Genomic DNA, 27,674 nt, shown 5'->3' with positions numbered 1-27,674 from the left:
GGAAGGCATCACATTTCCTAAATTGTATTACAAAGCTAATCAAAAATACATAGTAATCAAAACAGTTTAGTACTGCCATACACTCACATAGAGCAACAGAAGAGAATAGAGAGCCCAGACATAAACCATGCTTATCAATTAATCAACTAGTCTTTGCCAAGAGCTCAAAGAATATATAATAGGGAAATAATAGTCTCTTCAATAAATGGCATTAGAAGAACTGAGTATTGACATGCAAAAAAATAAAACTAGACCTTCATCATATATCATACTCAAAAATAAAATCAAAATGAATTATAGACTTAAATGTAAGCCTTAAAAGTCCTAGAAGGAAATACAGGAAAAAGTTTTAACGTTGGTTTTGGCAATTGCCTTTTGGCTATGACTCCAAAAGTACAGGCAAAAAATGCAAAAATCAATTAACTGGGAGTATACCAAACTAAAAGGCTTCTGCACAGAAAAAGAAAAAAACGTGATGAAACGGCAACCTACAGATTGACAGGAAATATTTGCAAGCCAGATATCTCATAAGAGGTTAATATTAAAAATATGTAAGTAACACATACACTCTCAGAGGCAAAAACAAAACAAATAACCTGGGTTTAAAATAGACATGAATAGACATTTTCTCAAAGAAGAAATACAAATGGCCAAGAGGTATATGAAAAATGGTCAACATTACTAATTGTCAGTAGTTTTCATTAAATAAAAACTACAATGAGGTATCACTTTACACCTGTTAGGATGGCCATTATAAAAATGCAAAAGATAATGAGTTTTGGTAAGAATGTGGAGAAAAGGGAACTCTAGTATACCGACTTGGGGAATGCCAATTAATATAGCCGTTATGGAAGACAGTGTGGAGTTTCCTCAGTTAAAAATAGAACTAGCCTACTATCCAGGAATCTCACTTCTGGCTTTATATCCAGAGAATTTGAAATCAGTGTGCCAAGGAGATAGATGCACTCTCATGTTCATGGCTGCATATTTACAATAGCCAATGTATGGCAACAATCTAAGTACCTGGTAAATTGATGGATAAAGAAATAATGAAATATTACTCAGCCTTTATAAAGAAGGTAACTCTGCCATCTGAAACATGAGTGAAACTGGAGGACATGATGCCAAGTGAAATAAGCCAGACAGAGAAAGAAAAATACTGTCTAATCTCACTTATATCTGGAATCTAAAAAAGCCAAATTTACAGAAGCATAAAGTAGAATGGTAGTTAACAATGGTGTGGGGATGGAGAGATGTCAGTCAAAGTGTAAAAAGTTTCAGTTAGGTAGAATGAGTAAGTTCTAGAGATTTAATGTACAGCATAATGACTATAGTTAATAATGTTATATACTTGAAATTTACTAAAAGAGTAGATCTTAAGTGTTTTCCCCACAAGCACAAGAGTCAATATGTAAGACGATGGATACGTTAATTAGCTTGGCTATAGTAATAATATCACTATATATAATAAAACATGTCACCAATTCTGTACACCTAAAATATATACACATTTTCATAAAAAAAGTAGAAATTAATATTATAAAGCCAAATGAATGAAAGAGAATGCCAAAAAGTGAGGGAAAACTGAATAATAATCTTGAAAAAAATAAAATTAGATTTTTAAGTCAAAAAGGCACTTTTTAAATGAAGAAAAAAATAAAATAAAAGTAAAAACGAAGGGAGAATGTCTTCATACTATTGAAATAGACTTTTCTAATATTAAAATTCTGAAGATATATATGAAAATATTGATAATCATGACTTCATAAAAGTCAAAAACTTCTACATATTACTTCACACCATGCACCTATTCAGATGAGCAAACATGAAACTTGAAATAAAAAGGTGTTTGTATCTCATACTTTATTAAAGGGATAATATCCTAATTACATGAAGAGTTTCTAGAAGTCAGTGAGAAAAGGTTCAAAACTCTTATTACAAATGAGCAAAACTATTGAATATTCAGTCACAGAATAAGTATAGCTGTTTTTTAAACAGATGAAGAAATGCTCAACTTCACTTCTAATAAGATAAAATTACATTTAAAATTACACCAAGCCACTCTCTTCCCAAATACATAATATATTGACTCAAAGCCCATAGTGAGATTACATAATACATTGGTGAGGCTGTGAGGAAACAGGTAGTTTTATATATTTCCATTTGCATGTTAAATTTCTACAATCTCTATGTAGAAAACATGACAATATCTTTTACAATTATAAATGTGTATAACCTTTTAATCCATGTGTCTACTTGTGCTTGCTCTCCTGGGAAATGACTTGTGTAGGTTTCCATTAAAGTAGTCTTTAAATATTAAATTATTTGTAATATGCTACTAAGAAGGCACTGGTTAAATAATTATGGATTCTCATAAAGTGGAAAATATGTTTCTGTACAAAATAATGAGAAATGTATATATTAGTATTAGCACACTACAATTAAATGAAGAAAGTGAGGTACAGAAGTGTGTGGTTGTATGCTACTTTATATGTAATAAGGGGGACTAGATTTTACATCCTTTGTCACATGTAAATATAGACAAAATCAAAAAAATAAAGACAGGAAAATAATTTTCTTTTTATATGTTTAGGTAGATGTGAATGTTAAGTAGAGGTGGGGATCAGGATAGATTTTTTTCACTAAGTATAATGATAATTTAATATAAATATATGTAATATGTACATGTACATCTTATATGTGCATATATAGAGAGATATGACACACACACATATACACACCACAAAACCCCACATATATATGATGTTTAAATGCAGAAACCCCTGAAAGATAAGATTTGAAATTTTGCCTCGTCATATGAAAATGATTCATTCACTCTTTGTTGGAATAATTATCTCTAACGCAAAGGTAATATCTATGTAGCCAATCTAGCATTCTCTGTCATAGTAACTAATAATTTAGCTTTGTTGTCTCCATGTTCTTGATATGATGCCAATGTTTTGACAGTGGGTTTGATAATGAAAAGATTGCCGTGGGCTTGAGCCCTGGATGTGTGTATATGGCAGGATATTATGGACTCATTCCAGGCCCACTGGGGAGAATTCCATCTGCACAACAGGAAGCACAGACTGAGATATCTGTATTTGCACATGCTGAACCGCCTCAGATTTTTCCCAATATTTCAGTATGTTTTGTATATTTCATCAGCCATTAAGGAACATATTTGAACTAGGCTTTTAAAGCTTGTTGAAACAAAGGGCACAGAGCCCTTGATAAGAATTTATTTCTACAATAAACTATAATCTTTTTCAGTCATAAGAAACCAGCACTCTCTATTTTTGCTTCAATATGGAAAATTGTGTATATTCATTATATGAGAAATTTGTGAAAGATGCCCCAAATTATGGTGTTATAGAATGCAGCCACAATGATGTATTTGACACTGAGAGAATAGCAATGCCAAGTTCTTATAGAAATGCCCCTTGAGCAATATACAATACTTGATAGCATGCTCAGCACATTATATAATTTTTTTCCTTTATGACATATTTTGCATAAAGAAAATTTTCTATTATAGTAGGTGCTCTTCAGTGGTTGCTGCCGTTAACAATAATACCTCATATAATGGACTATTTTACAATCCATGAAACTATTTTATTCATATTATCTCATTTGTTCCTTGCTGAGGTTAATAGCATTTTCAAGAAGACAAAATTAAGTTAAGGAATGTCTGTGGCTTGTCCAAAGCCAAATATCAAATAAATGTAGATATAGACACTTGAACCTAGATTTTCAGATATCTTATTCTGCACCCTTTTATATTTTCACCATAAGCACAGTCTAAGGAAAAAATTGACTGAGAAATTGTTTACAAGGTATGTATTAGAGACTATTACTCCTAATATGCAACTAATTCAAATAGAATAGGCAAGTAGCCCCTATGTGGGAGATTGGGCATCCTTCTTTGGGAAAGTGCTTGCCTAATAGATGGATTTCAATTTGCCATAGTCCAATGGAATAGGTTGGTGCCTGGACCATCACACCAAGATGAGGCCGATCTATCTGTACTTCCCATACAGTTCTCAGAGCTTTACATAGCTTATTAGTGTCTCAATACTAAAGAAAAAATGGTGGTCAATTCAACAGACATTCCAATAAATTGTTCTACATAAATGATAGATAACAAAAGAGACAATTTAAGAAAATTCAGGATTAGTGCAGAATTGTAACAGAACTATTAGATTCAATGTATGCAAAATCTGAGAAGATATTGCATTTATAAAAAATGCTGTAAAACAAAAACTTTTTAAAAAATGCACAATTTTGTAAATTAAAAAGCTGACTAAAAACGCTGAAAGGCTAGAAGATAAAAAACGAAAGTAGTAGTTTAGAATATAGAACTAAAATGTAGACAAATAGAAAACAAGAGAAAAAACAGACCCTACTACAATAAATCAAATATTCAATTAATAGGAGCTTCTGAGAATGCTACAGAAAAATGCTGTTGGGAGATTATCAAAGAAAAATATATAATAGTTCCTCCCTTAACCACGAGAAATACATTCTAAGATTCCCTATAGTTGCCTAAATCCATGAACATTACAGAACACAATTGCTGTCAAAGAGAACTCATTTCTATTTATGTCTTTCACCTAAAAATTTAATGTCTTTTTCATCATAACTAAACACTTAACCATGCACTGTGGCCATAACTTTTGCAGTTTGAGGTGTGACAGTAACACTAGCATGAATTTTTTTCCCTTCTTCATAATTTCACAAATTTGTTCTTTTCACTTAACAACCTATGATTATTTGAATATAAGCCAGGTACTAATTATCTAAGAGATATTCACTAAGTGATTATTTTTTATCGCTTAACAAGCTATGATCTTTTTTCCTTTAGTCAAGAACTTTTATCTTTTCACTTAAAGAAAGCACTTTAAGCCTTCTCTTTGGCATATGTGAATGGTCAGCATCATTACTCTCATGTTTTGGGGTCACGATTAAGTAAAATAAAGGCTTCTTGAACATAAACGTTGAGATACTGTGATGGTTGATCTGATAATCTAGAGAGCTAAGCAAGTGACTAACAGTTTGGTATGTATACAGTGTGGCAACACTGGCCCAGGGATGACTGACATCCTGAATTGGAAATTTGAAACTTACAAATCATTTATTTTTGGAATTTTTCAGTTAGTATTTTCAGACTTCAGTTGACCTCAGGAAACTGAAACCATCAAAAGGGAACTACTGCATAAGAAAATGTATTAAAACTGAAAAGCATGAATTTCCAGATTGCAAAACTCATTTGTTTCTAAATCAGTAAATTAAAATAAACAAAACAAATAAAAACATCAACCTCAAAGTTTACCCTTATTAAATTTCAACAACTAGGAGATTGACAGAATATCCTAAAAAACAGCAAAAGTGAGAAAGAGAAATCTTTCCAACATAAATCTTACCCTGTTAATTTTTATCATTTGTTAGGTAAATAAATTTACAGTTACATAAAGTCTTCAGATTTTTATATTTATTTGTTGCATTGTCTGTTATTTAACATTATCCCTTTCGCTTCACATTCTCCTATACATTTTGTGGGATAAAACTGTGAATGAGATTTTCTAGACCCTCTTGCCAGTAAAATTTCAGTTAGATGCTGCCATTGATGTACTATTACGGGAGCAGTGGGCAGATGCGAGGACAGAGAGAACCAAGTTTGCAGTGGATTCTGTGCTAATTGCTCCAAATCACTCATTTTGGTTATTTAAGCAACAAACTGCTTACACCTCAGTTCTCCTGGAAGCCACAAACTGATTTTACCTTGAACTTTGCTCTTCCAGCTTTAGCATGCTTGGAATCTAGATTGCTTTCAGTTTTCCTGGTGACGCCCTATGTAACACATATCCCATGCAAACATTCCTAGGAAGATTAAATGAAGAAGAGAGGAAGAGGAGGAGGAAGGAAGGAAAGAAGGAAGGAAGGAAGGAAAGAAGGAAGGAAGGAAAGAAGGAAGGAAGGAAGGAAGAAAGGGAGGGAGGGAGGGAAAAAATAAGGTAATTTTATTATTTTATTTATTTATTTATTGGAGACCGAGTGTCACTCTGTCACCCAGGCTGGAGTGCAGTGGCAGGATCTCGGCTCACTGCAACCTCCGCCTCCAGGGTTCAAGCAATTCTCCTGCCTCGACATCCTGAGTAGCTGGGATTACAGGCACACACTGCATGCCCGGCTAATTTTTTGTATTTTTAGTAGAGACGGAATTTCACCGTGTTGCCCAGGCTAGTCTTGAACTCTTGAGCTCACGCAATCTGCCCGCCTTTGGCCTTCCAAAGTGCTAGGATTACAGGCGGGAGCCACCACACCCGGCAAAAATAAGGTAATTTTAAATATCAAAAGTAGAGAGGTTGCTCAATAAAGGAAATACAATCATAAAAAATATTTAAAATTTTCTGTGAATAATATTATGTAATCATAAGGATGAACCATAGATATTGTTTTAACCTAAAATTGTATGTGTGCATGTGTGTATATATATACACACACATATATATGTGTGTGTGTGTCTGTGTGTGTGTGTGTAAGAAAGGGGAAGGGAATGTAAATTAGATCAATTGTCATCTTGCAAAATCGGAAGACAATAAACAGTGTTCAGTATTGGAAAACGAAGAAATAGTAGTAAAAACATTTTAATGCAGAAGTAAATATTTGAAGAAATATCTAAAATAAATAACAACTCTAAATACTTCCTTGTCATTTTGCATCACCTAATCACCATTCACATATAATTTATTAATTAGTTGAAGCTTTTTTGTTTCATTTTTGGTAGAGTTCCCTCCCTTGAATGCTTTGTTTCTGAAAGCAGAAAAGCTAGCTGTTTTATTCTTTGCCGTGTTTCATATCCATGTACTAAGAATAGCACCTGGCATTCCATAAGTACTTGGTGAATAAATGAATGCTGGAAAAGCTAAAAGTCAGGTTGCCTATGGGAAATGTGAGTCAAAGTGTGGCTTAGGCAGAATACTGCTTCTTTGGATTATAAGGCAAGTAATATATTTGAAATTTAAAATTATATATGTATATGTTTATAATAAAATTATAAATACATTTTGAAAAGATTCTTTGCCTTTGAAATGTCCAGCTAACTGAAAAAAAACAGGTTATGAGGCAATGTGTAATTTATGAGAAAATAAACATATTAGCCTCAAAATCTCTGCATGTATACATAAAGGACATAGGAAAAATGTAGCAGAGTGCACACTCAGCAGTTAATATTGATTGCTCCCAAGAGATGGAGCTGGACTGCGGTAAAGATAACTTAACAATTTTTGTGTTTGTATACATATCTCTACTGCTTAATTTTTTCCAAATGTCATGAGTCACTCTTTTAATTATATAAATGCATAATTCAATTGTGTTTCTAAAAATATTTTTCTTTATGATCCCTGGAATGATGACATAACTTTTGTTACTTCATGTCTTTTTAAAAGTCTTTAATTAATTCCAGACTTCTCCCTGATTTCAGAATTAAATAGAGCATACGATCAAATAATTAGCACATAGAGGTGTTTCTGACGACCGTTCTCTAAGAGAGTGATAAGCTTTGAATAAAAATAACGTCAGGGGATACATATTTGGGGAGCTGGTGATGGCAGTAGCAGGAAGCAGATGCAAGTTATTCAATATACTTGAATTAACCTATCTAATGCAACTGCTTGAGAGACTTTCGTGATTGTATGAGTTTCAAAACAACAACAAAACACTTCAGGAATGTTCATTTCATCACACCTGCAACGTTTCATGGAGACAGAAACAAAGACAGCACAGAAGCCGGTGTCTTGTTTATGTGTGTTGAAAAATGTTGCCGTGATGTGCTTCACTGCCATGTAGATCAGCTTGTAAGATTTGGAGTGTTTGAAATGTTACATTAAAATAGGAAATGTTAGTTGTTCTGATAAGGTTTAATCAAATTATTTCCTTGAAGGTGCATTTTTCTATTATTAAGGATGAACATGTTGACGTAAGGTGTGATTGGAGCAGTGTTTCTGCTTATGCTGGCAGTGCATTATGTTCCCATCATGTTTTCAAATTTCATTTACAGATAAGCACTGTGAGTAATTGTAATGTGAAGTGGTAATCTACTGATGATATATGAGAATAGAGAAACAAATTAAAAACATCATTCAATTGAAATTTTAAAGTGTATAGTGGTAGAGGGCTGTATTTCCAAATGCACAAAGAATTCCGACTTGAAAAATTATTGCACTCAAGTCATTGTGTGAAATTTTATCTTTAATAAATGTTAAGTATTTCTACTGGTAATAGATTAACATATCATTAAAGATAACGTATTTTAAATTTTTATACAAAAGCTTTATTAGCTTTTAAAAAAGGTGGTTTATGTTTCCAATTTACATGATACCTTAGAATATTATATTTTATATAATATTTGGCTAAAAATCAAATATGATAGTTATAGTATATTTTAGTGCTCTTCTTACTCACATAGTATAAGGCAAAAAACTCATAAAAAATTTTATTGGATGTACAAATTCAATTAATTTTGCATGCAAAGGAATTTTAAAATATTCACATTAGGTAAGTAGAGAGATTTTTAAAAAGAATGTAATAACTACAGGTTATATAGTTCAGTGATACCTAAACCTGGTTCATCATTGTACAGTTTTAGAAAATTCCCCAGGCTCATACTAGCCTATATATTCTGGTTCTTTACATTTGGGCTGAGACACCTGATTTTTTAAAAATAGCTTCTAGGGTGATTTTAATGATGATTTCTTTTTTCATTTTGGGTAGAGGTTAGCTTTCCTTATGTATAGATGAGAAACCAAAGACCTAGAGAATTAAGACAAATGTTTGATGGGAGATGAGAGCCCTGTCTGATAGTTTGCCATGTGCATAGCATCTTGGTCACTGTGTTTTCCGGTGGTGAAGAGTAGTCTCACAGTTTGAGGAAGTATAATTTGAAAACAATAAAAATGAACATATACATCACAGAATATTGACCTGGAGAGAAAACTCAATATATTTATTTTAGGAACAATGGGAAACTTTCACCTTTAATATAAAGGAAGTTCTCAAGCACACGAGCTCTTCCTTTACCTAATGAATTGCCAATATTACCTTGATATAAAAGGGAAGATGAAAATCAATAAAACAGGAAGTAAATTTTAATTTCTCTGAGTTTCTTTAGGATTTTTATTTGCTATTTCATACAGCTTCTAATGATATCACTAACTTTGTACTCCCCCAGTTCCTTGTTGCTTAGTGCAATTTCTACTAAGAGAAAGTTTAAAAACATATCGCATGGAAGCTGAATATTCTCTAAACATTTACACCTAGAATGGTAGAATTACCTGATAATTTTATCCTTAGTTACTTAATTAACAAATCACATGTAGATTTGTGAGATTTTGTCAAAAAACATAAAAAACAATCACTCCACAAACAAAGAAAATTTATTTAGCTTGATTGAACAATAAGATATGGTCTCGGGCAATTTATTTAATCTCTAATTCTCCATTTTCTCATATGTAAAATGGAATTATAGTAAAAAAAATAACTTACAGGTTTGCTGTGAGGAATGGTAGACATGAAATTCCAGGCCTCAGATTTCTTTTATTAAAACTTGCTGTAAGGAACAGCAGACATGATGATATCTCTAGCCGTCACCTTCTGAATGTATCACTGCATTTGTAATGAACTATGCTTGTACTGGAATGCTTCCAGCTAATGACTTACCATGATGGAAGGTCTAGTGCCCTGCCATCCCTGCAATATTCAGGACTTCACTTACTGACAACTTTGGCTCATGGACTCCCTATTTGCCTCACTGAATTTTTCTTAGAACTGTGCTTCAATCTGCAACTCTTTCTGTCCAACTATTCTTCCTTTCCTCTCTCTTTTCACAGATGTCATATTTACTTTGCAGTCTCTAGGCTCTCCTGGCATACTTCTGCTTCTTCACCTTTATCCTACACAGGTATGAAAATAATTTAACATTCATAAGTATATTCAGAATATTGCCTGCACATAGTAAGCACTATATAACTTTCTTTTTAAAAAAATAAGGAAAGGTTTTGAATTATACCATGAAAAATTATATTATATATATTTGCAATAGATAAACTCAACAGAGAAATAAAAACTGTTCTTGAACATGACAAAAATGTCATTACTGGCCATTTTACTAGCAATATTATTTTGACAATTGAGTTTCTAAGTTCTTGGCATAAAGAGTAAGTGGTAAATGTATTTATTCTAACAAGCAATTATATTATGGCTACTTTAACTTTGAACAAAACCCTTTGCCTAGTGTTGAGAAAAGCAACCTGTAGAGCAAATGAAACATTCTAACCTGAGAGCTTCCCAAGTACTGTATTTCATGGCTCTGGTTTATTTAACTTGTTAGAGCATTAATTCAGAATTTAACAGTTCATATTAGGCATCATGCTGTGGTGTGCAACAATCAATGAGACAAAATTTTGAACTTTGAAAAATTTTCTTTCAATTTGGGTAGGGGAAAGGAGGGAAAGATGCGTAGAGCTAAACAGATATAGAGAAGAATAAGTAACGATACAAATCAGAACATACAACTGTAATCAGGAATGCAACATGATTTATAAAAGAACATTTGTCCATATAATTGTATTAAGAATAATATGATATCTTCCAAATGATTTTCAGCAATTTAAATAATTTTTAAAATTTCATAAACACTTGCTCTGTGAATTCTATAAAATATTTATATTTATTGAATCTTCTTATGCAAAGCTTGTATACAAAAATAACTAGTTTCTCTCTAATTCATTTCAAATATTTTCTTATTGCTCATTTAGAATCTGATCAACATAGGTAAGTGGGTGAATTGCAAGACACTTCATTCTCTGGTGGTGAAGTGGTAAAATTAGATTTGAGTCCTGAAACTTCCATTTAATAAACTTTGTAGTCACATGACTTTTTCAAGCCTAGTCTTTTTATTGTTAAATAATGATATATATTTTAAGTGTTAATAATTAAAAACTTTTAAAAATTACCAAGAAATGTTACCCATGTTAGTTTTCCTTTATGTACATTGCTTTCTACTCATTTTGTCCTCCTCTACGTCACCTGTGATAAAATTGGTGCTTAATCCATCTAAATCTGCTTCTAGCCTAAAACACACTTGGGTTACAGTAATTAATCTTGTGTTAGTTTTTAGGCTCATTACTCAAACTGATGAGGCCTTCAGCAAAGTTGAAAATAGAGAATTGTGCTGAATAGGAAGAAAATGAAGGATTTGGACCAATTTCTTGTTTTGCAGGTCTTTATAGTCTCATTGGTCTTTAATACTCTCCTCATTGCTCTCTGAGGCCTTACCTGCCCACGGGGAGTGGGGAACCCAATCCAGTCATTGCGAGGTGACTCCAGCTGGAGTGTCTTTCTACTATGTCACTATCTCTAGTGATCTACCGAGAGCTAGAGCTTGAGGAAGCAAGTGAAAACAGTATGTGTTTACTAGATATACACACACAGCCACTTCACTGATCTTCTGGAAGGAGCAAAAGCATACAGAAAATTCAACAGAAGAAGAAAAAGGAAAAACAATGGCAAGTTGTTTCACAGTGAGCAGGTACACACAAATCTAACACCAAAAGCCAGGAGAGCTGAGAGCCCCACAGAAGAGGCTGAAAAATCTGTTTTTTTAGAAAGAAAATATTTAATAGGGACTTTATAAACAGAAGCAATAGCTGTGGCAGCTGCAAGACAGTAGCTCCTCACACTTGTCCTCCAGAAAGTATCCTGTATACAACAAAGTTTTAGAATAAAATATGTGCAGCTGGTCATGTCTCAGACTTTCTTTCTGAAACTCGTGACCACTGGGAGGTTAGATAAGCACCTTCTTGAGGGGTTAGTTGTGTTTCCAATTCTTTAAGACCTAGCTGCAGTATACCTTGGTATGCAGGGGTCAACATGGTGGTTTTGCTTCAAAATGGTGTCACTCTTGCCATGCAACAGGCTTTTTCCCTACACAAGTATACCTCATTTTCTTGTGATTTGCTTTATTGGGCTTCACAGATATAGCGTTTTATACAAATTGAAGGTGTGTTGCAACTCTGCATTGAGCAAGTCTCTGGATGCCATTTTTCTAACAGCTTGTTCTCACTTCTTATCATTTTGTCTTATTTTGATAATTATTATAAGATATCAAACTTTTTCATTATTATCATATCTGTTATGGTAATCCATGTTCAGTGATCTCTGTTGTTAATATTGTAATTAGTTTGGACACCACAAACCACACCCATCTTAGATGCAATCTTTGTCAATAAATGTTGTATGTGTTCTGACTGTTTCACCAACTGGCTTTTCCTCATCTCCTATTTTCTCTTCAGGCCTACCTATTCTCTGAGACATAAGAATATTGAAATTAGGCCAGTTAATAAGCTGACAATGGCCTCTAAGTAGTCAAATGAAAGGACGTTTAGCACGGCTCTCACCTTAAATTAAAAACTAGAAAAGATTAAGCTTAGTGAGGACGGCATGTTGAGATGTTGAAAGCCAAGACAAGCTAAAAGCTAGGCCCCTTGTGCCAAGCACTTAATCAAGTTGTAAATGCGAAGAAAAAATTCTTAAAAATATTTAAAAGTGTTACTCCTATGAACACAAATAGTAAGAATGCTAATCAGACTTATTGCTGATATGGATAAGTTTTCAGTAATCTGGATGGAAGATCAAACCAGTCACAACATTCCCTTAAGCCAAGCCTAACCCAGAGCAAAGCCCTAACTCTCTTCAATTCTATGAAGACTGAGAGGTAAAGAAGCTGAAGAATAAAGGTTGGAAACTAGCAGATGTTGGTTCATGAGATTTAAGGAACGAAGTTATCTTCATAACATTAAGGTGCAAAGTAAAGCAGCAAGTGATTCTGTAGAAGCTGTAGCAAGTTAGCTAAAAGGTAGAGCTAAGATAATTGAACGTGACTACACTAAATAACTGATAAATATTATATATGATCATGTGGGGAAAAGATGCCATCTAGGACTTTCATAGGTGGAGAGGAGAAGTCAGTGCCTGGCTTCACAGCTTCAGAAGATAATCTGTATGATTCTCTCGTCAGGGGCTAATATAGCTGGTGACTTTAAGTTAAAGCCATTGCTCATTACCAATCTGAAAATCTTGGGGCCCCTGACAATTATGCCATAAATCCATTCTGCTTGTGCTCTATCAATGAAAAATAACAAAACCTAGATGTCAGCACATACTTTTACACCACGGTTTACTGAATATTTTAGCCATATTTTGAGACTTAATGCTCAGGAAAAAAAATTCCTTTCAAAATACTACATTGACAATGCATCTGTTCACCCAAGAGCTCTGATGAAGACGTGCAAAGAGATTAATGTTATACTTATGCTTGCTGTCGCAACATCCATTCTGCGGCCCATGGATCAAGGAGTCATTTTTATTTTCAAGTCTTATTAAGAAGTACATTTCATAAAGTCATAGCTGCCATAGATAGAAATCCTCTGATGTATCTGTGCAAAATAAATTAAAAACATTCTGGAAAGGATTTACCATCCCAGATGTCATTAAGAACATTTGTGATTCATGGGAGAAAAAAACAAAACATCAACACAACAGGAGTTTGGAAGACGTTTATTTCAACTCTCATGGATGACTTTGGGGGGTTCAAGACTTTATTGGGGGAAGTAACTGCAGATGTAGTGGAAATAGCAAGAGAACTGTAATTAGAAATGAAGCCTAAAGATGTGACTGAATTGCTATAACCTCATGATAAAACTTTGATGAATGAGGACTGGCTACTTATGCAGGAGGAAAGAACATGGTTTTTTTTGAGACAGGATCTACTCCTGGTGAAGATACTATGAACATTGTTGAAATGATAAAGGATTTAGAATATTATATAAACTTAGTTTATTAAGCAAGGGAAAGGTTTGAGAGGATTGGTTTCAATTTTGGAAAAAAACTTCCACTGTGGGTATAATGCTGTCAAACAGCATTGCACACTACAGAGAAAACTTTCATGAAAGGAAGATTAAATTGATGCAGTAAATTTCATTGTTGTCTTATTTTAAAAGTTGTCATAGCAATCCTGACCTTCTGCAACCATGACCCCAATCTATACAAACTCCTGTAATAGATTATCTTTACCACTTCAGCTAACAGCATTATTCCATGGCACTCTTGCCACGTGACCCACGCAAGTTGGATTTGGCTCCTTGTGTTCCTTAGGACAATGGACACTGAATGAATATAATATACACCTAGTGCAACCCAATACCTGCAAATCATGTGCTTGCATGGATACGCTTGACCTCTTTGAATTTTGGCCTCCATTACGAGAAAAGTTGCTCTAGAAAGCTGCTGCTTTAAGTATGAATATAAAGCCAAACTGAACGTGACCTGCAATCTGGAGATAAGTGTAGTAAGTACAGGAGATAGCAATTGAACAACTGTCATGAATCTGCTAGTTGCATCAATTTTTTATGAGTAAAATACAACTAGTTATATTCCACTAAGATACTGAGTTGTTTAAGACCTAATTTCATTGCAGCAAAAATTAGTATTACAGCTAATCTCAGCCCACCTCTCCTGATTTCATATGCTCAAACAAAAACCACTTACTTTCTGTGTCCCTAAAAAACTAAGATCCATTCTATCAGTTTGTAATCTTTGTTCTTTGATCATTAATGAGTACTCTTTATCGATATCAAATAATATGTTCACATAAAGACTTGTAAACAAATGTTTATAATAGCCTTAGTAGCAATGACCAGATGCTGGAAAGCCTCAAGAGTCCGTAAATAGACGAATGAATAAGAAAATTCTTAGGTACACATATAATGAAATACTACTTAATAAAGATATTGATTTATACAACATGGCTAAATTTCAAAATAATAACAATGAATGAAAATGTGTACAATCTCTATGATTCCATTTATATGAAATAGTATAAATAAGAACTATAGTTACAGAAAGCAGGTCAGTTATTGCCTAAGGTGGTGTGGAGAGAATGAGATTGATGGCAAGCGGACAAAAAGAAACTTTTTAGGTTAATTGAAATGTTGATTCTCGTGATTTTGATCAGAGTTTCACGGATATATCCATGTGTAAATACATTAAAATGTATTTAAAATACATTTTAAATATTTGCAGTTTGTTTATATCAATAAAAATGTAAAATCTAATGCAGATTTTATGTTCTATCCCATAGATATATATCTGTTCATTCCAAAATAAAATAATATTTTAAATTACATAGTAAAATTATTTAACTTACCCATCTAAAAATTATTTAACTTATCCTCCAACCAAATGTTTAATGTATTCCTTGCATTTAAATAAATGAAGATAATTGTATTCTCTTTTTGCCTGTAAATCTATTATAAATATGGTTCATGTTCAAGAAAGCAAATGTTCAATTGCACAAAAGTGAATAAAATAAAGAATAAATGTCTTACATTGTAGTTCCTTTTCATACCCACTGCTCACAAGTAAATACTTTGTAGAATTTCTATTTGTTAATATTAGCATGGATTACCTTCAAAACTTTTAATATATTGCATTATTACATATTCTACATTATAGATATTATTTCTTAATTATAATGATATAGCATATCATATGGTATTATATGTAATTATATATAATTATATTATTATAATCTCTAACCTTATATTTAATTTATTTAAATCTTATTTGTTATATCCCCACAATGTATGTTGAGAGTTTTCCTTACCAAGTCAGTTAGCTATGACTACATAGCAAATCACCCCAACTGCTTGCTCCTGTGTCTGTAATCAGTTGGCAGATCAGCAGGGGTGAAGGGGAAGGGATGGATGAGGGGTGAGGAGGTGTTGACCATCTCCAGGTGATCTTAATCTAGTGTCTGGCATTTAGCTAGCTTTGGGCTAGGGCACCAGTGGTACTAGGCTGCTGGGTAGTTAGTCCACAGTGGTACTCGGCTGTTGGGTAGCGAGTTTAGCAGACTACCTTGGGATTATCCACGTTATCAGGGTTTTGGAGTAGCAAGAAAGCAAGTTCCAATGAGCATGGCTTTTTCAAGCCTTATCTTGTTATGAATTTACTATTTTCTCATAGATAAATGGCACAGGTCAAAGCCCAGAGTCAGTGGGCAGGATACTACCCAAAAGGTGGATGCAGATAGGTGGGAAATGTAGATAGATAGTTATGTAGCCATAACTACAACAATCCGTTTCTCTCTACCCTCTGACTCCAGTTATGCACTTTTAATCTGATTTAGAGAGGCACAGCTTAGATTCCCTTTCAGGAAAATGTTTCTTGTTTAGCTGGGAGGAGTCTGATTAATTTCTTGTATCTAGTGATTAATTCCTTCAGTTCCCATGCTTTTTAGTTGAGGTCACATTCTTTTTGGAGCAGCCCAAACCACTGACTAAGACTAGGGTAAGAAGCCTAATTATTTCTGTCTACCACTGGACTTTATCAGTGGGCAGTCTGCTTAGGAGCTCACTGTTAAACTGGCTTGTTCATACCTCATGGTTCTAAAGAGTAGATTTTCTAGTATAAACTGGTCCAGATGATTAGCTCACATATCTGTAAGCAGTTTCCGAATCAGCTTGGGCCAGTTGGTCCTGGATGGCCCCACTCTAGTATCTTGCAGTTGATAACCTGTCACCTGGGGCCACAGCAATTCCTGGGACCAGGTGTGTCTCTCTCATCACCAAAAAGTAGAATATTAACAACACCTAGAAGTCCCCTCAACCGTCTTCTATTCAATATCTCCCAAGGGAAAACACCTTCTTGACTTCTAACACAATAGATTAACGAAATAGTACAATATTAACTTTGAGAGATAAGTTCATGAGATGTTTAGGGAGATAATAATATAAACCAGTTAGGTGTTCAATAATTTGACAAAAAAGAATGTGAAAGGAAAACTCACATAAAGGGCAAGTTAAACTTGAAAAGGGAAAAAAAAACCATGCATATTTCTATTTATTCTCACCGGGAGGAATACAATGTCAAATGACCAAATTGCTTTTGAAAAAGTGGTCCATAGGTTAGGTTATAATAAGTGTGGTTTCATTTTCACAATGCCATTTATTTCCTCAGGGTAGCAAAAAAACAAGGACAATTTTTAGCAAAACTAATAATGTTTAAGGAACAAATCCTTCCTGTTCAAGCTGTTAGTGGATACAGATGGCGTGGTGCAGATAAACACAACTTTAACCTTGCATTTTTCAAGGTTTTATCAGCTATTATACTCATCTATGCTTTGGGGGAGTTCATCCTCTGGGAGCATAATAGCAAAGATTTGCCTCCGTAATATTCTGGTCCATCTAATAGAGAAATTAGAGCCACCATTAGTCTGGAAAAAGCTTTGCGAGTGAGTCATTTAATGTCTAAAAGCTGATAAAGCCTTTTACCCAGATGGATGATGGGTATGCTTGTTGGCTGGCTTTCTAAAGTATGACTGATTAAACTGAGCCATTTACTGAGTGCTTTTCTTTCTGTTTTAAATCTCAGCAGAAAGGTCTTGCTCATGGATGGGGTATAAACTTAGTGATTCGGCTACACATAGAGAATGGGCCAGGCTCAGGGCGTCTTTCTGTGTGATGTTGGTTCACCATCTAACTGGTTCCATGCAGCACTGGGCTACTTCCCCGAAACTACCTTCATTTGTTAAGATATTTTAGCAAGATATATTAATTGAATTTAATTGATCATACTGAGATATTCTTCTCTGCCATTGTTCTTGCTACTAAGAGACAATTAGACATGTGTTCTTCAGTGGAGACTGTTTAGCTGCCTTTGGTCAGGGTAAGACTTTCTAATGTTGGAAGGGATAGGAACAGGGCTCACAAAGTGACCTGTCCAAACTGAAGTTCCCATTGTGCAATTTGGAAATAGTACTGGCTGCTGCCTCACTCCTTTCGCATTCAGTATTTACCTACTCATCCCCAAACACCCTATGTTAATGCTCCTTTATTATTTTGTATTTTGTGCCTCTTCCATTAGATTATACTTTTCCTTGAGGGTAGAGGCTAATTTTGGGGGTTTTTGGGTGAATGTAAAAGCATGAGTAAAACGACTTATAGTAGGTGTTAAAAAAATCATTGTCTCCGTTGTATTACATTTCCAAAATACAAATATTTACTGGTTATCCTCTGGATGAACAGCATATATTTTTTCTCTTTTTATTTCAAATATTTGATTTCCAGAATTATTCCTGTGATTCATCAAGCAAGAGGAGCCCTAGACAAAATTAGTATGATTAAATCATCAGCATTTTATATGTAAAGCATTGTTCTAAATGGTATGAATACAGACATATTTTCTTTGGTAAACTTGTTCTCCGAAAAACTGTTTCCCTTTGATTTCCCAACCAAAGACACACAATTACCAATTTCTCAGACACCTCATAACATTATGGAAGGCTGGTTAGGATAGTGTTAATAGTTAAAAATAGGCGAGCTGAAGATAGTTAAAAATAGGCGATCTGAAGTTAGACTGAGTTTCAATCCCTGTACCAATATGGATTAGGTTCAGACCTTGGACAATAATATCCTTGTCCATAAACAAATATTATTATGATTATTAAATGATCGGCATATCATACAAATTAAATGAGTTAATTTATAACTTAGAATCGTGCTTGACATATATTAAACCCTAAAATGGCAATTTTTTGAATACTTCCTAATGTTATATAGGGTTACATGATTGCATTAATTTCTTTCTGGCCAGAGACTGGGTCATAACTTTTCTGATCCTTTCATTCTTCTTATCGAATATACTTATTCTACCCTTTTCTTGGCAAAAGAAAGTGCTAATGTTTCCTCCACTCCAAAAAGTAAGTTCAGTTAATATACATATATGTTTAAATAGGCCTTTTGTGAATAGATCTATCATGAGAATTTACACAAAAAGACAAGTCAATGTAAAATTGACTTTAGTTTATGTGGGATTTTTTTTTTTTTTTTTTTTTTTTTTTTGAGACGGAGTCTCGCTGTGGCCCAGACTGGAGTGCAGTGGCGCGATCTCGGCTCACTGCAGGCTCCGCCTCCTGCGTTCGTGCAGTTCTCCTGCCTCAGCCTCCTGAGTAGCTGGGACTGCAGGCGCCCGCCACCACGCTCGGCTAATTTTTTTGTATTTTTAGTAGAGACAGGTTTTCATCGTGTTAGCCAGGATGGTCTTGATCTCCTGACCTAGTGATTCGCCCGCCTCGGCCTCCCAAAGTGCTGAGATTACAGGCGTGAGCCCCCGCGCCCGGCCGGGAATTTTAATAGCATGTGTTTCATCATGTGTTTTTTTCTTAGCAATTGGCAGGGAAGAAACCAAATTCGGTATTTATATACAAGCTCTCCTTTACCCAGTTTAAATTCCATGTTCTTTAAATGATTTGATTGGATTCTATTACTAATAAGTGTGAATGTTTATCACAGGTTCGAAAACTAGTCTTTACCTGCCACACTATAAAAAATTACAATCACAGAAGGAATACTTAATTGCCATCCATAACTTGCTTTCAGACCACTACCATTTTCAGCTAAAAAGAAAGGGGAGAAAAAGCAAGCCCAGGGCTAGGGGGCAAGGGGCTTTGTCACTGAGGAATCAGTGAGGAAGTCACACACAACACTGTCACTCATTCTTCTTGAGATGCAACAGAGTTATAAAACTGCATTTCACGGTTACTGAGTCTGGGAATGGAGTTGCCATCTTGGTAATTACATCCCAGACTTAACCTGGGTTGAAATGATAGTAGAATCTATTATTTTTTAAGAAAAGAAAGAAAACAATTTAAAAGAGGAAGAGAAGTAGCTAGAGATAACATTTCCTTATCATAAATATTTAGATTTACTTACTTGTAACGAGATTAAACTGTATTTGCTATTAATTAAGATCTAAAACATATCCTGTTCTTGGTGATACACACATGTTGACACCTAGTGAGCTTTACCTGCCTTTAGAGAAAGGCATGTTACTAGTACTTCCTCACTTGCCAATCAGATGACCTAGGTTTTGATTCCTTTTTGGCCTCTGTGAAGCAACAGGCATGTCACTTAATCTTGGTGCACTTCAGTTTCCACCTTAATAAAAAGAGGCTGGATCAGATTACTGCAATAACACATTTTAGGCTTAAAGTTATATGATTCTAAACCTTGTCTCTTTGCAAATATACAGTTGTAGTTTGACATTAATTTAAAATTCAGCTAAAGCTTTGGATATTTCAAGATATCTAGTTATTTATTGACATATATTACAGATACATGTAACTATTATTTTTTCTCTTTTGTCTAGTGAAAACAAATGCCACAGTAATCTGTGACAGACTATATTCATATCGACTAAATTTTAAAACTTTTCTACTAGTGATTTCATTGAAAATGTAGATCAAACTATTAGGCCCAAGAAATAAAAAGCATGTTCTTTCAGGGTAGCATTATCATTGTCATTATTATTTCATGCTTTTTTTGGCCTCGTACTCTATAGACCATTTACCATATTAAAGTAGAAATCATAAATATGAGTATTTCAAATATTATTTCTTATAGTTATCTTCCTTTGTATTTCCCTTATTGCCCTACTGGGTTAGACTTATGCTGACCTGGAAATATTTCTGTTCAAATAGTTGAAATATATTAATGAGTTATGGTATATGTTTTAGTTTTCAATGCTTTTTAATTTCAAATGCGAGTTTAACCTATAAACAATCACCATAAGCAAGTCTATTAATTTATAAATGCATATTTATATATAAATATATATATCGATTTATATTTATATATTATTATATTTATATATAAATATTTCATTATATTTTACAATAATGTATAAAATTATATTTTTCCTGTAAAATATTAATAAAACAAACTGAATTATCAGCATTTGATTTTCTCAAGGAATATTTGTCATTTTAACAGAAATATAACTCACAATTCTGGGTTGTTTAGTACTTTTGTGGAATGTGTTAGATTTTTCATAAATATATAGTATTTATATATATGAGCATTAATAAAATGTGTTTCATTTTTCAAACGCACCTTGAGTATGTGTTGTCAACTTTTTTAATGTGAGGCATCAAATCATGAAATTTCAGTTATCATCTAATCATAATATTCATCTTAGAGAAAATGTGTAGTCAATGCTCAATTTAACATGACTTAACAACTGATCTCTCATAAGAGTATATAGCATACTTCTAATTGTTTCTAAATCTAATATTTATTTTCAAAAATTATTCATTAACAGCTCTAGAGAACATAGCCTTTCTTTAGCAAAATGACATGACTGAAATAATATTACAAATAAAAGTTTTCTAGCATGTGTATTGATTTTCCTTTCTGCCACTTACCTTACACTTTAGCACATGAAATCATTAAAGCATCATTTACATTTCCCAATTGAAATGCAAATTGTATGCTGGACATATGGTATGATAGCAAATTTGGCAGTCACTACAGAAAAGGAGTGTTATGGATTTCAACTTAAGTGCCTGAAATTTATGGAGAAGGTCAAATGATATATACAGTTTCTCAAGATGAGTGGATGGTTCTGATTAGTAAAATCTAATCAGGGATGCTTCTAGAGGAGAAAAAACCTAAAGGTTGTCTAAACGTTGTCTTCTCTCTTCATAAAATTGGAAACCATTTCCTCATATTTAAAAATGTAAATAGTTGTACATTTTTACTGCCATTCTTAAATTTAAAACTGCATTTAGCAAACTGAAAGAAGTTTTATAAATTTTTGTTCAAGAAATATATTTCTTATGTTAACAAATTGAAGGGTAGGTAGATATTTGTAATAATTTTGAATAAATTAGCTTTAAGGTAAATAATGACCAAATGTTCCCTTTTACATACTAAATAATATTGTGTTTTTTGAGCTGAAAAATTAGTGAGAGTCAAACTGAATATTTTGTAAATGACAATTTGGTATAATCTTTTTCATTTCATATAAGATAATACATCATAGCTCTTTAAACTATTTTAAAACTCTGTCTAGAAATTTAACATTATCCTATAAAATATAATTTCAAAATTTAAAAGCTAAATAAATATTTTAATGGTTTCAAAGTTTATTAATTTAAAATAGCAACTATAGTATTAAGAGATAAGCAGTTATGTAAACACAATTTCTCATGATCTAGAAAAAGCGAACTTTTCTATCAGTCTTTATGGGTCATATCCGTCTGTGGTCTGTGCTGATATAAACATTTGAGACAAACATGTTTAAATAGATGAGCTGGTTAAACAACACTTTATATACTTTCAACTTTGTAGAAATGAGTACACAGGTAATTCACGTCTGTGTCTGACAAAGAAGATTTGTTGTAATAGAGCCCCCAAATTCTACCTTTTTCCTAGCACATTGCTGCTCCCCTCCTTTCTTACAGTTCACTTATTGAATTGCCACCTATTAGAGGTTGAATTCTTTTATCTCAAAATTCATGTATTTAAGTTCTACTCCCCAGCACATCAGGATGTGAACTTACCTAGAAATACATGCAGATGCAATTAGCTAAGTTAAGATGAGATCATTAAGGTTGGACCCTAATTCAGCGTGACTGATATCCTCGTAAAAGGGGAAATTGGGACACGGAGATAGTCATCTATACAAGGAAGATGATATGAAGAGATAAAGGAAGAAAATGGCCATCTACAAACCAACGAGAAAGACCTGGAAAAGTTCCTTCCCTTACACCCTTAAAAGAAACCAATCCTGCTGACACCTCCACAACTATGAAACAATGGATTTCTGTCTTTTAAGCTATCCAATCTGTGGTATTTTATTACTGGAGCCCTAGCAAACTAATATACCACCTGTGTTTATGTAACTTTCAGATCAGGCAAGCTCAATTTGCTATTTAAATTGTTTCCAGCATTTAGTATATGCATTTTCCTGAATGGAACCTTATCAGTTTCAACTCTATCCTCTATTTCTACTTACTGTGCTAATCCATTTGCCTTTTCTCTAATCCTCTTCAGCCTAATTTCTTAGTGTTTGAAACAGATTCCTAATAACTCGGATTTTTATGTAAATTATCTTGTGGAAATTTCATTGTGCCTTTAGAGCCATCTGTAACTATTCAAATGACAGAATTTAAAGTCAAATAAAAATTATTCATTATTATTGGCCAAATAGTTACTTGCTAGAAGGGAGAACACCCATCCTAGTTTCTCCAAAACTATGTAGTTTCTGAGGACATAGGACTTTCAGTGGTAGTACCAGGAAAGTCTCCAGGAACCAGGGAAATTCGGTACCCCACATTTTGATAAGTTAAAGACAGAGAGAGAAACTTGAGAAGATTAATGTTTCTGAAATTGTGGTCTCATTGAGATGGTGAGACAGTCAGAGCCTCAAGTGGACAATACCTCTGGGAGAATGTGAGGAGCAATGGTATGAAGATTGAATTTCATGGACGCTAGCATTCCTCTCAAGAAACGTAATTAGCCGGGCATGGTGGCAGGCGCCTGTAGTCCCAGCTACTCGGGAGGCTGAGGCAGGAGAAAGGCGTGAACCCGGGAGGCGGAGCTTGCAGTGAGCCGAGATGGCGCCACTGCACTCCAGCCCGGGCGACAGAGCGAGACTCCGTCTCAGAAAAAAAAAAAAGCTGTGTTAAATGGAAAAATATCACACACCGGGGCCTGTCGAGGGGTCGGGGGCGCTAAAGGAGGGATAGCATCAGGAGAAATACCTAATGTAGATGACAGGTTGATGGGTGCAGCAAACCACCATGGAACCTGTATACCTATGTAACAAACCTGCACGTTCTGCACATGTACCCCAGAACTTAAAGTATAATAATAATAATAATAAAGCTAAACAAAAAGTGTTCTGAAAATTAGAGTGAGATTTTTGCTTTCTTTCTGGTGAGCAGACAAAAATTAGAGTTCAGGTCCTATCAGTGCAATAGACCCAAGAGAGTGTGCTGGGTAGTCATCTGGAAACACTGCAGTAATGTACCTTGTGGGAGGAATAAAGTAACCACATTACCAAGACTGCAAACTAAGTGATCAGACCCCTCTTTAACCGGTAAAAAGGTGAAAGCTCCTGGGAAAACATAATACCACCTACAAATGTTTTGAACACAACATATGCCATCTGATTTACAGTTTGTAGGCATGTCAAGAGACAGAATTTTTAAGAAGTTATTTGATTAATCTGCCAGAAGACAAAATAAGATAGGGAAAAAGAATCATAAAAAAGAAAACTTAAATATATAAAACATACAGTAAAAGAGAATGTAAGTTTTAATATAATTAATACAAATACACTGCTACCTAAAAAGGGAACTTTCAGATTACACACACACACGCGCGCGCACACACACACATGCACAAATCATGCATATGCTGCTTTAAGAAGACACACTTTAAAAATGGCACAGAAGTAATGACAGTCATGGGTAGAAACAGTAATAACATGAAAATATAAATTAAACAAAATTTGATGTCACTATCCAGATGTTAGATAGGAATAGTTTAAGGCAAGAAGCATTGCCACAGATGTAAATAAAATAAACATTTTTTAAAGCATACCTTAGGTTATTGAGAGATATCTCCCTGGTTTTGGAATTATATAAAGATGCCCACTGTCACCATTTCTATTCAACATGGTACTAGAAGTTCTGGCTAATGAACTAAATCAGAAAAGTAAAATATATAAGGCTTAAAAATGAAGGAATATAATTGTCATAATCAGAAGGCAATTAAGTATCAATTTTAGTATTTTATTTATTTTTTAATTAACAAAAGTTGTATATATATATGTATTTGCTGCACAACAGGTTGTTTTAAAATATGTATACATTATTAAATGGCTAATTTGAGTGAATTAACATATGTATTATCTCATATATTTATCATTTTTTGTAGTGAGAATGCTTAAAATCTACCTTTTTGTTTTTGTTTTTTTTTGAGATGGAGTCTTGCTCTGTCGCCCAGGCCAGAGTGCAGTGGTGCAATCTTGGCTCACTGCAAGCTCCCTCTCCCAGGTTCACGCCATTCTCCTGCCTCAGCCTCCCTAGTAGTTGGGACTACAGGCACCTGCCACCACACAGGGCTAATTTTATTTTTTGTATATTTTTTAGTAGAGACGGGGTTTCACTGTGTTAGCCAGGGCGGTCTCGATCTCCTGACCTCGTGATCCGCCTGCCTCGGCCTCCCAAAGTGCTGGGATTACAGGCATGAGCCACCGTGCCCAGCCTTAAAATCTACTTTCTTAGCAATTTTCAAGAATACATTGTTATTGACACAGTCACCATATCGTACAATACATCTCTTGAACTTACTCCTTATCTAACTGAAATTGCGTATCCTTGGGCCAACATCTCCCCAACACCTCCTGTCTTTCCAGGCCCTGGAAACTACAATTCTACTCTGCTTCTATGAGTTCAGCTTTTAGATTCCACATACAATTAGTTGAGTTCAACTCTTAGATGCCACATTCAAAGGTAATGCAGTAGTTGTCTTTCTGTGCCTGGCTTATTTCACTTAACGTAATGTACTCCAGGTTCATCCTTATCATCAAAAATGATAAGATTTCCTTATTTGTAAAGGCGAAATAGTATTTCATTACGTATATATACCACGTTTGCTTTATCCGTTCATCCATTCATGGACATGTAGGTTGCATCTATATGTTGGCTATTGTGAATAGTGCTGCAATAAAAATGGTATGTAGATATGTTTTTCATACTGACTTCATTTCCTTTGGATGTGTACTTAGTAATGGAATTGCTAGATCATAAGATTATTCTATTTTTAATTCCATGAAAGAACCTCCATACTGTTTTTCATAATGACTGTACTAATTTACATTTTCACCAACAATGCACAAGGGTTTCCTTTTTCTCACCAACATTTATCTTTTTTATATTTGATAATAGCTATTCTAACAGGTGGTGATGTGATAAACTGTGGTTTTAATTTGCATTTACCTGAAAATTAGTGCTATTGAGCATTTTTTCATATACCTTTTGGCCATTTGAATGTCTTTTGTTGAGAAATATCTGTTCAGATTCTTTGACTACTTTCAAGTTCTTTGTTTTCTTTCTATTGAGTTGTTGGAGTACGTTATATATTTTGGGTGTGAACCCCTTAGAAGATAAATTTTTTGCTAATATTTTCTCCTATTCCATAGGCTATTTCTTTATTTTGTTGTTGATTGTTTCTTTGGCTGGGCAGAAGCTTTTAGTTTGATGTAATTCCATTAATCTCTTTAAGCTTTTGTTACTAAGTCCTCATTTATTAGAAGGAATTCAAACAAAAAGTCGGTATCAAGTAAATTTCCTTGGAATTCCCATGAAACTTATTTGGCTCAATCTCATAGGAAAGCTCTGGAGTGTATGGAAGACACATCAGAGATAATGAGTCAAAGATAACTGGAGTATTTTTATGCCCGATCCAATCAGCCTTTGGGAGGAGCTGCCCCAATGGATTTGATTTCACACACTGTGGTTCTCCTTACACCCATTTATGTTGAGCTCTGGCAGCCTGAGGGCCATCCTCTAAGAAGGAGTTGCGGGAAGTGACGTCATTTTAAGAATTAATGTGCATTAAAAAGTTAAAGAAAAGCGGTTGCATAGGGAGTGAAGCTGACAAAAATGACTTTTCTTCAATTTATTTAGGTATGTTCAAATTTCTTCAATAATGCTTTTATTTGTGTAGAGTTCACGTATTTTGGGGGCATTAGAATTGTTATTTTGTATTTGACATTTTCTGGGGGATTTAGTATAATATATAATTTTACAACTTTACTATTTTTTCCTAAAATATACATAGCTAATTTATGTTTATATGTTTGCCTTCTTTCTACCAAATCTGATAAATTTCTTATTCAAATAGATTACCTATGCTTGATTTTGGATTTATAAACAACTTATCTGCATTCTGTAACAAATCGGTGATAGGAAAAAAAGTTTCAGATAACTGTGATAGGAAAATGCTATCCCAAATTGCTATGACTTTATAAATAAGTGCCCCTGCTTTCATCCTCTATTTGCTCTTTATTTTTCACTCCCTCTTAGATGGCCAGACTGTCTATAAACAACCCCACCTGCTCTCTTCTCTCAGACATCTAACATTCCTTTCATGTCTTAGGCTTTCTGTGTCCCACTTTAAAGTCAGCATTAAAATATAGCTTTCAGGGGTGTATTATCTGATAAAAAAATTCAGGCGGATTCATGGGTTACCCTTTTAGAAATTTCCTGTAAAGTCACCATCTTAATCCTAGGGAATAATACAAATGGTGGAAATTTCTTTTTCCTGTGCAGGATATGGAGGAAAAAATTAGGCTGAGGAGACCCTTTTTTTTTTTTTGTACTTCTCCTTAACCATCCATTGCTATTCCTCTGCTCCCAGCCGTATAATATAAAACCTGTAAGTTCTTGTCTAATGATGTGTACGTTATATCAAATAGAACATTTTTCTGACTAAAATTTGGCATAGAAGTTGCTATCAGTCACTTTATTGGAGAGTTTTGAACATTTTTCACTGTTGCCAAGATTTTAGAACAACATGAAAAAAAAATCTGAAACCTCACAAGCTTACACATGTAGGATTTGAAAAATAACTATTTTCAGTTGGTACCTATGAGGGAGCATCATGCACCACATGACAATAAGAGGCTCTGTTGAAATCCTAAGAATGTTAACACAAAAGTGAATGCTGGTGAGGCTGAAGTCTGCTGTCATTACATTATATGAT

General features: G+C 34.0%; 1 long non-coding RNA gene across 1 annotated transcript in view; it reads right to left on the bottom strand.

The window, feature by feature from the left end:
• Positions 1–27,674, bottom strand: part of LOC129532410 (uncharacterized) — a 303,649-nt gene that overhangs the window by 38,142 nt on the left and 237,833 nt on the right. The window lies entirely within an intron of this gene.

The sequence above is a fragment of the Gorilla gorilla genome, chromosome 2 (genome assembly GCF_029281585.2).
Source record: "Gorilla gorilla gorilla isolate KB3781 chromosome 2, NHGRI_mGorGor1-v2.1_pri, whole genome shotgun sequence".
Classification (NCBI taxonomy): Eukaryota; Metazoa; Chordata; class Mammalia; order Primates; family Hominidae; genus Gorilla; species Gorilla gorilla.
Note: the sequence above shows the minus strand (reverse complement) of the source record. Positions and strands in the feature narration are given on the sequence as shown.